General features: G+C 36.4%; 1 protein-coding gene and 1 non-coding gene across 2 annotated transcripts in view; one reads left to right on the top strand and one right to left on the bottom strand.

Moving 5' to 3' along the window:
- The first annotated feature begins 341 nt into the window (after positions 1 to 341).
- The window catches only part of LOC115218443 (7-dehydrocholesterol reductase), a 56,367-nt gene continuing 44,208 nt past the window's right edge, over positions 342 to 12,500 (top strand). Inside the window, exon 1 of the mRNA XM_036508178.1 lies at positions 342 to 365. The gene's annotated coding sequence lies outside the window, so the exon portion shown is untranslated. The remainder of the gene's footprint in view (positions 366 to 12,500) is intronic.
- LOC115218692 lies at positions 4,762 to 4,880 on the bottom strand. Its single transcript, XR_003882249.1, has one exon. It is a non-coding gene; the product is annotated as a 5S ribosomal RNA (ribosomal RNA).

Below are 12,500 nucleotides of genomic sequence, written 5' to 3'. Positions count from 1 at the left end.
ATCCTTGTTTAGCCCCCTGTGGGCAGTAAAGAAATATGTATGTATGTATGTATGTATGTATGTATGTATGTATGTATGTATGTATGTATGTATGTATGTAAGCGTGCATGCATGCATGTATGTATGTATGTATGTATGTATGTATGTATGTATGTATGTACGTACGTACGTACGTACGTGTGTGCGTATATATTTATTATCAGTAAATCATAAATCCGAAAGAGAAGCACACTATAAGTTATAAAGCAGTGAAGTAATTAAATAAAGAGGATCCATTCAATTTGACGCGCAGATCTTTTGTGATTATTGCCTGTGACATTCTAATCACATATCCGTAGTACCGGAGATGCGACCACTCAGTGAGGGTAAGTAGTGGCTCGACTTAAAACGACTTCTTAACCTTGCTTCATGTCAGGTAATATTACTCCAGAGATCTTTCGAAGTAATCCCATTTCGACCATGGCCGGTCTATCTTTATCTAATATGTATATATATCGTACCCAGGAATTACAACTAAAAAACGCAAACGCAATACCTATTTCTTTACTACCCACAAGGAGCTAAACACAGAGAGGACAAACAAGGACAGACAAAGGGATTAAGTCGATTACATCGACCCCAGTGCGTAACTGTTACTTAATTTATCGACCCCGAAAGGATGAAAGGCAAAGTCGACCTCGGTGGAATTTGAACTCAGAACGTAACGACAGACGAAATACGGCTACGCATTTCGCCCGGAGTGCTAACGTTTCTGCCAGCTCGCCGCCTTCACACACACACACACACACACATATATATATATACACATACATATAAACGACGGGCTTCTTTCAGTTTCCGTCTACCAAATCCACTCACAAGGCTTTGGTCGGCCCAAGGTGCCATGCAGTGGGACTGAACCTGGAATCATGTGGTTGGTGAGCAAGCTACTTACCACACAGCCACTCCTGCGCCATTATTCAGTTTGTTTCAAAATTTCTTGACAATAGAGAAAGAACCGGTTTCTAACCTAGATCCAGGGCTCCTTCACGTTTACATACATACATACGCATAGGTGTTCTCTTTTTCACTGATCTTCAGTTTTATGTTAACATCCGCTGGGCAACTGATTTCCACAAACATACCGTTTCTTTTCTCTATCCCAAACCATTATATCAGGTCTATTGTGTTAACATTTTACTGAGGTTTTAACAGGGACATTCCACCAGTACTCATTTTATTATGTATGGTTATGGCTTCGGCCATATTGTGGGTTCTTATTTCTTCATCCTTTCGACGGATTTTATTATACAGTGTCCTAGCTACAGCATCATGTCTCACCGGTAGATAAAACCACGATGACATTTTCGGACAATTGCTTATGATGTGGGTGATAACTTCGATGTTAATTCCACAAAGTCTGAATCGGTTGTCACATTTTACTGCATGTATGTATGTATATATGTATGTATGTATGTATGTATGTATGTATGTATGTATGTATGTATGTATTAATGTATGTATGTATGTATGTATTAATGTATGCATGTATGTATGTATGTATGTATGTATGTATGTATGTATTAATGTGTGTTTGTGTGGGTGTGTGTGCGTGTGTGTCTCTTCATGTCTAGTTATAATAAAAACAATGTTACATTGATCTGAGGGGTTACCATACACTTTTGTGCAGTACTAAATTTATTCTTAAACAAGAATAAAATTTCATCCAGTTAATCCATCTTCGGATATTATACATATATAACTGCAGATACAATATCCCTGCATATCTCACGTCTATTTTCATTCCTCCACTTCACTCTCTATTTCATATCTTATCTAGAATAACTATTGCTTAACCATTTTCTCACACCGCCTCCCATGAAAGGATATATAAAATTACCCCGGAACAGCTGTAAGACCTCCTCTTTATAAATGTCTGAAATCTTTCACAGCCTTGGATTTTTATTTCATTCTGTTAATTTTTCTATATATACGCATACTGATATCTGACCTACGTTGGACTCCTTATTCGCATACTCACCGAACCTGGAGCTTAACTATGGTCTGTCCATAGCACTTACTCAGCATTACTTGACACTTTTGGGTCTTATTCATACCATTACCTCTCATAACCTCAACACACACACACACACACAAACCCATATACATACAGGTGATAGCCGGTTTATAGGTTACCCTAGGTTTCTCACCATAAAGAGTATGGCTTATCTTCAGACCCTATGGCTTATCTTCAGACCCTAAAGCCTCTTTAAAATATGGAGGGGGAAATGATACAGGTATAAACAATGGGGATTATCTCCTTTTCGTGTTGGTCATCGGCTTCCGGCAGTGTCGTCCTCCTTCAGATATGCCACCTGTCGGCTATGAGGAAAAAATGTAGGGGGTTATCTCCCACTCTCATCAGCAATCAATTTCCAGCTATGGTGTAATTATCGCTATTATCCGGTTCCCAAAACGCTAACTGGGATCTCTTGAAATGCAAGCACAGCCCAAAAATCTCCATTCTGGAGTTCATATGGTCCCTGGTACGTACGAGTTTTTTAGGACCGAACACATGGAAATCCTGAAAACCTCGCACGTACCAGGGACCATACTGAACTCCAGAACGGGGATTTTCGGTCCGTGTTTGCATTTCAGGAGATTCCTGTTAGCGTTTTCGGAACCACATAATAGCGATAATAGTGGTATTAGCGATAATTATACCACACCTGGAAATTAATTGCTGTTGAGAGTAGGAGATAATCCCCTAACTTTTACCCTTATAGCCTACAGGTAGCATAGCTGAAGGAGGACGATATTGCCGGAAGCTAATGACCAACACCAAAGGGAGATAATCTGCATTGTTTATATCAGTATCGCAGGGCCGGATTAAGACCCATCGGGGCCCTAAGAACTTAAAAGATTTTGGCGCACCCATAAAAAATTATGTAATTTAAAATATAAACAATGACATACCATGAAATAGATTTGTATTTGACAAAACAAAAACAAACCAGTAAGAGGGAAACTAATGTTTATTTTCGTATTCTTCCACTTCATTTATATTTGCAAAGTTTCCTCCTACTTTTTTGAATTGCAAAGTCTTTCATCAGATCCTCAAAATTAATTTTAGGTTACGCATCTGCATCTAGACTTAGTAGAGATAAAGACATCCCGAATATTATTTTAGCACGTTTAAAGTGATTTCTGTTGTGCTGTAAACCATTTAACATTTCTGTAGTGTCCCGCCTTCACTTGATATCCCAAGCACGCGCCTATTTTGCTGCTTAATGGTTAGTCCAGCGCTGCTGTATCGTTTTCCCCTTCATATTTTAAAGAAGCCATAGGCCAACATGTCTTAGGGTCTGAAGATAAGCCATAAAGGGTACCTTTATAGCGAGAAACCCAGGGTAACATATAAGGTTACCCTGGGTTTCTCTCTGTAGACTGCTCTATTTATGTCTTTCTAAAAAAAGAAAACGATATATATATATATATATATATATATATATATATATATATATATATATATATATATATATATATATATATATGTATATTATATATATATGTATGTATGTATATATATATGTATGTGTATATATATATATATATATATATACATATATATAATTTGTGGAACTCTATGGTACCTTTTCGGTTTGAACAGCAGTTTTTTAAAAATAATTTCCACGTAAATAAACACTTTTAAACTTCGTATACTGGTAGAATGTGTTTATAAAACATCTTTTTCTTTTGGCTTTATTGAGAAAATTCTATAGTTTCTAAGATATTTGTTGTTTTTTTTCTTCAATTTCTGCTATTTCAACCAATCAATGACGTCTATTGAGGAAAAAAAACATTCTGTGCGTATGAATATGTCCCTCGTTTAAGAAACAGATTGGATTTATTTACATTTCTGAAGAAAAAAAGATACCCTTCCCCCACCCCTAACCCTAACCCTAACCCTAACCCTAAAACAGATTGAAATGCAATAGATCGATACTAGGGTCATAAATATTGGTGACAATTTCATATGACACCGCTAGAAAAACTGCCGTTCAAACCGAAAAGATTCACTCTATGCAATGCTGGATTTCGGTCGAGCGCCCTGTATCTAGTTCTAGAAATTGTGTTTCATAAACACAGACTATGCTGATGATCTTGCAGATGTTTATGTATTCATATACGTAAATTATTAACAAGTGAAACTAATTAGTACTTAGGTAATCGTTTTTTATTTCGTATAATTTCATTTGTCTTGCTTATTTTTACGCTTTGGTTTTTTGTTGAATTTTTTCTTGAGAACTTGCTCTCCGTGGGAAATGGCGATTTTGACGTCTATATCTAGCATACAGGCTGTCCACTTTTAGTGGTCAATCCTCTAAATTATATATATATGTATATATATATATATATATTGCCCACAGGGGGCTAAACATAGAGGGGGCAAAGAAGGACAGACAAACGAATTAAAGATGAAAGATGAAAGGCAAAATCGGCCTCGGCGGAATTTGAACTCTGAACGTAACGGCAGACGAAATACCTACTTTTTTACTACCCACAAAGGGCTAAACACAGAGAGGACAAACAAGGACAGACAAACGGGTCAAGTCGATTATATCGACCCAGTATGTAACTGGTACTTATTTAATCGACCCCGAAAGGATGAAAGGCAAAGTCGACCTCGGCGGAATTTGAACTCAGAACGTAACGGCAGACGAAATACGGCTACGCATTTCGCCCGGCGTGCTAACGTTTCTGCCAGCTCGCCACCTTTTACGTTTACAGCACCTAGGTTTCCCAAGCGGTCACCCATCCAAGTACTGACTAGGCTTGACTTTGCTTAACTTCGGTGATCGGACGAGAACCGGTGTTTTCAAAGTGATATGACCGTAAATACGGCAGACGAAATACCGCTAAGCATTTTTATATATGCGTGTATTTGTGTGAGTGTGTGTGTGTGTGTGTGGTGCTATGAAAATTATATATATACTAGCTTAAGGTGACCCGCTCTACGCGCGGGTGAGGGTGTGGTTGTTACTTTCTGTTTCTTATCGCCACATTCTCCCTCTTTTGTTTCTCTCTCCTTTCTCTCTCACTTTCTCACTCTCTTACTCTTCCTTTCTCTCGGACTCTCCCTAGTTTTCTCTTTCTCTCTATCTTTCTCTATCTCTCTCTTATTAAAAAAAAAACAAAAGATCTCGAGTAAGTTGAGAAAGAAACTATTTTGAAAGATCAATCATAAATATCAGGCAGTAACAAGGGAAAGCACACTTGCCTTTTCTACATGCCACTATTTGAGCGATTAAAAATAAGGAAAAAAGGATTTCTTTGTTAACTTTAGTACTTATTTTGGGAATTTTTCGACGATTAACCATGCAAATGAAAGGTCTAAATACGGGCTACATGCAGCTGTAAATTTCTTTCACAAAAAATGAAAACTGTAAACAATAAAAAATAGGAAATTTTTTTCAACTTCAAAAATCTTGCCTTAATTTTCAAAATTTCGAACCCATTTTCCGCGCTTGAATTACAAATCCGATTCCACTTTACCATGTTGAAAATTTCATTGAAATTGGGCAAAAGGTGTCCAATCTAGACCCCCAAGTGTCCCTAAAAGTCCATAAAATCCTCGTTTTCACACTAAAGCAACCACTGTAGCGCTCCAAAACGTCTCCCCATCAATTTCTCACCTCAAGTTAGCCCCTCCTGTAAATTTTAATCTTCTTCCAGCCCCATTTAGACCCCTTTTTACATAAAAATCCAATTTGTATCAACGTTCGCCTTTTTTGTTTTATAGATTAGATATATATTGGGTTGTCCGGAAAGTTCGTGCCGATTTATTGTAGTTTACCTTTCGACTTATTGAGTCCATAAAATAGGATTTGACTACATTCCATTTAGAGCACAGTTTAAGCTATCTTTTCGCGGAAGAAGGTTTACGTTCCTACAACCTGTGTTAATTCTGTAACTCTTTAAAATGGAAGATAAGAAAGTTCATTTTCGGCACTTGATGCTTTTCTTTTTCCGTAAAGGGAAAAAATGCCTCACTAGCAACCAAAGAAATATGTGCAGTTTACGGTGATGTTTCTTTATCTGAAAGAACTGTACGGAAGTGGTTTGCAAGGTTCCGAGCTGGAGATTTTAGCCTTATTGATAAAGAGCGACTAGGCAGATCATCCACTACAGATGTTGACCAAATCAAGTCATTAATTGAGAATAACTCACATTGCACAATCCGAGAATTGGCAGAAAATCTCAACCTATCAAAATCCGTCGTACACGAGCACCTGGCAAAGCTTGGGTACACAAATCGCTACGATGTTTGGGTACCACATGAGTTGGGTGAGAAGAACCTTTTGGGTCGCATCTCTATCTGTGATTCGCTTTATAAACGAAATGAAAACATGCCTTTTTTAAAGCAAATTGTGACAGGTGATGAGAAATGGATTATCTACCGAAATGTTCAGAGAAAGCGATCCTGGAGTAAGCGACATGAGCCACCCTTAGCCACCCCAAAAGCGGGTCATCACTCAAAAAAGTCTTGCTTTGTGTCTGGTGGAGGTATATGTGGGATGACGTGGGCTTGCAAAATAACTCTGTCACTATTCTGCCTCCAGAAAACTTTGTGTCCAAAAATTCAACGCTAGTTTTTGAAAAACTAGACGTAAATTTTATGTTGAACTTTCATCCACATTTTTCGTTTCTTGGTTCACTTTCCACCGATCGACCTCTTTAGTGTTGCAAATAATGTAGCTATCGACGTTATTATTATTATCATTATTATTATTGTTGCTGTTGTTGTTGTTATTAAAACTCATATTATTATTTAAACGACATTGTTGCTGTTACAATATTGCGTACAGTATCCAGATAAAGCAGCCGAACAATCGACATGAGTGATAATGGACATGAAGATTATCGAGATAGTAAAGGAGACCTTTGTGCAACGCAAAGTCTTCAAATACTTTTGCCTCCAAATTGCGACCGGGTTTTCTGTTTCCTTGTCAAGAAGCTATCAACTAATTTTTCAAAACCACTACTTACCACTACTTAACTAATATAGATGTGTCAGCGAATATGAAAACAGAACTTTAGTTGCTTTCAATTTCCTCATTGTCAAACAAATGGAAATAAATGTTATTACTGGTTCATTGCTGCTTGTTACGCCAGAGAAATTATTATTATTATTATTATTATTATTATTATTATTATTATTATTATTATTATTATTATTATTATTATTATTATTATTTTTTTTTAAATTAGTTATCCAATCAGATTGAAATAGTATTGTGTTGAGTTAAATGTTTTATTAATATTTAGGTAATCTGTTTGCTTTATTCGTCAAGTTACAATAAACGCAGCCGAACAATCGACATAGGCCATTGTGTTGCACCATCTGAAGTCACCTTTCTGCCAGTTCTTTGATCCCATCAGGTCTTGTCTTTCGAGGCGAAGAACTACTTCACTGAATCTCCCATCTTCTCTTGGTAGATGAAGTGTCGCGAGCGCAGAAATTGGCATATGACATTCTTACTTAAGCAACTAAGATGCATAAGTTCCCCGAAGACATGGCCGTGAGGGTAAGAAGTTTGTTTCACGACTTCACGTGGTCTCATGTTTAATCTCCCTTGTAAGTGAAATTGGTTGACGGAGACTGCGATTCCGTCGCGCGTGCATACGTGTTGTATGGATGGACGGATGGATGGATGTTTGAATGAATGGATGAATGGATGAATGATGTGCGTTTATGTGTCTGTGTATATCTCCCGTGTCTTAGCGGTGTAACAAAATGCAAATCGCTAAATGAGAGCTAAATTTTAAAATATACTGGGTTCGATATGAATAACTAAAATCATTCAAGGCTGGCCACAACCTAATTATAGAAATAAGTAAACGAGTAAACAGTTCTAATATAAATTAAATTCGCCTTTGTGGTCTTTGGTTCATATGTGACTTGTTAATTGTGCTACATTAGAAACGTATAATCCTTCCCTTTCTGTGCTATATTAAAAATATCAGGTTAAAGTAAAACCTTTGCACAATAGTATAACACATTGAAACAGCAATCCATTATTATTAATACCGAGAAACACCAGAGACCTAAAATCCCTCCTTGCTAGCCAATCCATAACATTCTTCCTGTAAATGGAGGAATTTTATGGATACTGTTTGTAATATATAAACGACAGTTAAGTCAACGATCTGACAGAATCGTTCGCGCGCCAGGCAAAATGTTTTGTGATATTTCGTCCGCCGCTGCGTTCTGAGTTCAAATTCTGCCGAGGTCGGCTTTGCCTTTCATCCTTTCGGGGTTGATTAAATAAGTACCAGTTACGCACTGGGGTCGATGTAATCGACTTAATCTGTTTGTGTGTCATTGTTTGTCCTCTCTGTGTTTAGCCCCTTGTGGGTAGTAAATAAATAGGTATTTTGTCCGTCTTTACGTTCTGAGTTCAAATTCCGCCGAGATCGACTTTGCCTTTCATGCTTTCGGAGTCGATAAAATAAGTGCCAGTTGAGCACAGGAGTCGATATAATCGACTTACCCCTTCCTTCGACATCGCTGGCCTTGTGTCAAAAAGTGAAACCAATATATAAACGACATTCAAACAAGTTTGTTTATGAGAAAAATAATAATTACGCTCAAGTAGCAAATTTAATGCATCAAAATAGTCTATTTTTTAGGAACCAACAAAAACGATTTGTTTGCTCATTTACCATTGCTGCTCAGTTTGATTATTGTTATTAAGCTAATCCTATCTTGGTCAGGAGTGATAATATATATGTCATAACATCATAAATATATTTATATAAGAAGAAATTGAACTTTATCCACATTTTTTGCTAAGTACGTAGGAAATGAATTTTATTTGGGAATATATACTTCTTGAACCCCTATAGATTAGCTTATCGCTGTTTATTGTTAGCCTTATCATGAGTTTAACAGTGAAATGATAAAATGAACATTACCCTTCTGTGTTAAAGCTTAGTAAAGTTTATCAAGTTCTGAAAATTATCGATAAAAAGTGGGTAATGTACCGAGAGTCTGCGTTTTGCTTTTATCTAGTGTAACAAGATAATGTAACGAAATTGTTATTAGTACTTTACAATGGCATTTGTGAATTCATTGTATTGAGATTTGTTATATAAAGCTGTTATATAATAAATTCAGATGAGGGAGTGATAATACAATTTTAAAAGTAGTGATAATGTGTTTCTAGAATATATTATTGCACTCGTCGGGAGATTCGTTTGCGCGTCGGAAACGAATAGTTCGCAATATTTAGTTTCAGTCGTTCGTATTCTGAGTCGCCATGGTCGACTTCCTCTTTCATTCTTCTGGAGTCGATTTAATCAAAAGAAGCGTGGTTGCTTTGTATCATGTCTTATCTGTACTTTCACAATATCACCTATCAAGTCTCTCTAAAGCTAATTATGATAATGTCGCACTTCTCGGACAAATTAACTTTGCCTAGTTTTCACCCTCTCTATTTTGGATCTGTCCGAGCAAATTAAACAGGTTTTCTATATCATTGTGAAGTATACTTTTCTATATCCCTGATCTGACAATGCTGAAATTCCAAAGCAGCTGCCTCTCAACTACATTGTTGCTGTTACAATATTGCGTACAGCATCCAGATAAAGCAGCACCCGGTCAGCAATTGGTGATAATGGACATGAGGATTATCGAGATAGTAAAGGAGACCTTTGTGCAACGCAAAGTCTTCAAATACTTTTGCCTCCAAATTGCGACCGGGTTTTCTGTTTCCTTGTCAAGAAGCTATCAACTAATTTTTCAAAACCACTACTTGCCACTACTTAACTAATATAGATGTGTCAGTGAATATGAAAACAGAACTTTAGTTGCTTCCAATTTCCTCATTGTCAAACAAATGGAAATAAATGTTATTACTGCTTGTTACGCCAGAGAAATTTATCAAACGCAGAGGGTTGTCGCGCATACCATCCGAAGATTAGTGATAGTTTCTTGAAATAAGAGTAAAGAAGCTTAACGAGACTTTCCACAGCCCTATCAAATAAGACAAACTAACTAAAAACAAAAGCAATAACTGCAGCATAAATGCGCGTCATTATTCTCAAGTATTGTACTGGTGTGCATACTACCAATGATAAGTGCAGAGGATCAGCATCTAGTTTAAGGTGAAACTTCATTTTAATTATAATCCTTGGGTGATGTAACTATGTCAAAACATTTCATTTTGCGGTCCCCCACCTTAAAAACATTCTTTGCGTTACATGAAAAAAAAAAAAAAACGAAATAAATTGCGCATCACTACCCGCTGGCAAAGCATGAACATCAAAATACACCATTTCCATTTCATATAAGTGCAAATACATCCAGTCCCACAGCGTGGCACATTGGATAAGTGGATTTGGTTGACTGAAACTGAAGAAGCCCGTTATATACAGATATAAATCTATCTATCTATCTATCTATCTATCTATCTATCTATCTATCTATCTATCTATCTATCTATCTATCTATCTATCTATCTATCTATCTATCTATCTGTATGTATATCAGTGCATGTTTGTGTTTGTTCCCACCACCGCTTGACAACCAGTGTTGGTTTGTTTACATCCCCGTAACTTAGCTGTTAGGCAAAAAGACTCCGAAAAAATTAGGACCCGATTTTTAAAAAAAATAATAAGTACTGGGTTCAATTCGTTCAACTAAAATCTTTGAAGGCAGTGCTCCAGCATAGCCGCAGTCCAATGACTGAAATCAGTAAAAGATAAAGAATAAAGATGTAAAGTCTTGTAATTGTGTAGAAATCAATATTTGTCATTTAGAATACCCAATAAATCAATAACATAGATATTGCTTCGTATGAAATTAATCTAATGACAATTAATCCGATAACAAACCGTTGATGATTAGCTAAAACAATATATTATCTCTGTCGGCATAAAATCGTATTAGCACAATAGACACGTGGCCAGTCAACCACAAGCTCGCCTCAGGGATTGCTTACTACTACTGATATCTTAACTGATTTCAAGTTAATGAGTTCAGGTGTTCACACAAATAAGAAGTAAGTACTAAAGGCGCACGTCCGCATATTCACTCGCATGCGGACATGCGCAAATACATCTATTGATTTTCCTTTCACAGAGTTTAAGCATTTTTGTTTCAATGTAATTTGTTCCAGAAACATGTAAATATGTGAGTTAGCGCAGGCATATATGTGGCTGTCTGTGTAGATACACAGACACTCATACAATACTTATGCGTGTCTCTTTAGTATTTGAATATGTATGTTTGAATTATTCTTTATGTAAATGCATGAATTGTGTGCTTCTTGCAAACTAAATAAACATTCCACTGTACCATTTTTTGATTAGATTTAGAACATGCGAATCAGCTTGCTTTGTTCTTCCTTGAAATACCCCGGTATTTCCAGGTTTTTATGCAAATCATTTGCTACCTCTCCTAGTACATCTATGATAATAAGTGCACTGCACTAGATAACACCTATATCATTGGTTCAAACGAAAGCCTGAACACTACTTACAAGAACCATACGTTTCTCAGTAGTTCACCTTTCGCACAATTTTATTCACATCCGCTATGCAGCTCTGGCCTTTGAGAACAGATGGTAATGATGTGGGGATATCTACCTCGCTGCTATGGCACAATCGAAATTTCCTGTTAAGATGCAGAGGTTTAGAGGCATTTTGAGGTATTGAATATGTATTTATGGCTATAATTTGTTCTTGAATAGCTAAAATATATCCTTTTAGACGGTATGTGATATATGTGAAGGAAATCAATATTGGTGGTATTCTATAGCTTACGGGACATGTACCAATGAATATCATTTTGCTGATATGAGTGTCTAACTCCCCTTGTGCCACAGGAAATACACTTTTTGTACCTATTCAGAGGTTCTCCTAGCCTGGAGATGTTATCATTTTTAGTGTTGAGTACACGTGATGTACTCACATTTTTCTTTGCTACTCAGTAAGTGTTAGCAAATACGGTTTGGATTGAGCTCCTGCTTTTACATCTGTCACTTAATTTAAAATACCCTATCGGCATTACTGTTCATGTGGAAGGGAGGCTTAGTGCTTTTGTAAAGTTTGTGTCCATAATGTTTGTATTTATAATCTATATATTTATGTAGGCATTTATAAATGAATGGATTCGAAGCTGCTAAATCTATCTATCTATCTATCTATCTATCTATCTATCTATCTATCTATCTATCTATCTATCTATCTATCTATCTATCTATCTATCTATCTATCTATCTATCTATCTATCTATCTATCTATCTATCTGTCTGTCTGTCCATCTATATATCATTCTATCTATCTATCTATCTATCTATCTATCTATCTATCTATCTATCTATCTATCTATCTATCTATCTATCTATCTATCTATCTATATTTATTTATCTATGTAAATATATATGTGTGAGTCTGTGTGTGTGTGTGCGCGTGTGTGTATCCCTCTATATATCTCATCACTTTGTGTGTATACG

This window comes from Octopus sinensis, linkage group LG13 (assembly GCF_006345805.1).
Source record: "Octopus sinensis linkage group LG13, ASM634580v1, whole genome shotgun sequence".
Classification (NCBI taxonomy): Eukaryota; Metazoa; Mollusca; class Cephalopoda; order Octopoda; family Octopodidae; genus Octopus; species Octopus sinensis.
This window is presented reverse-complemented; position numbering and strand designations above follow the sequence as displayed.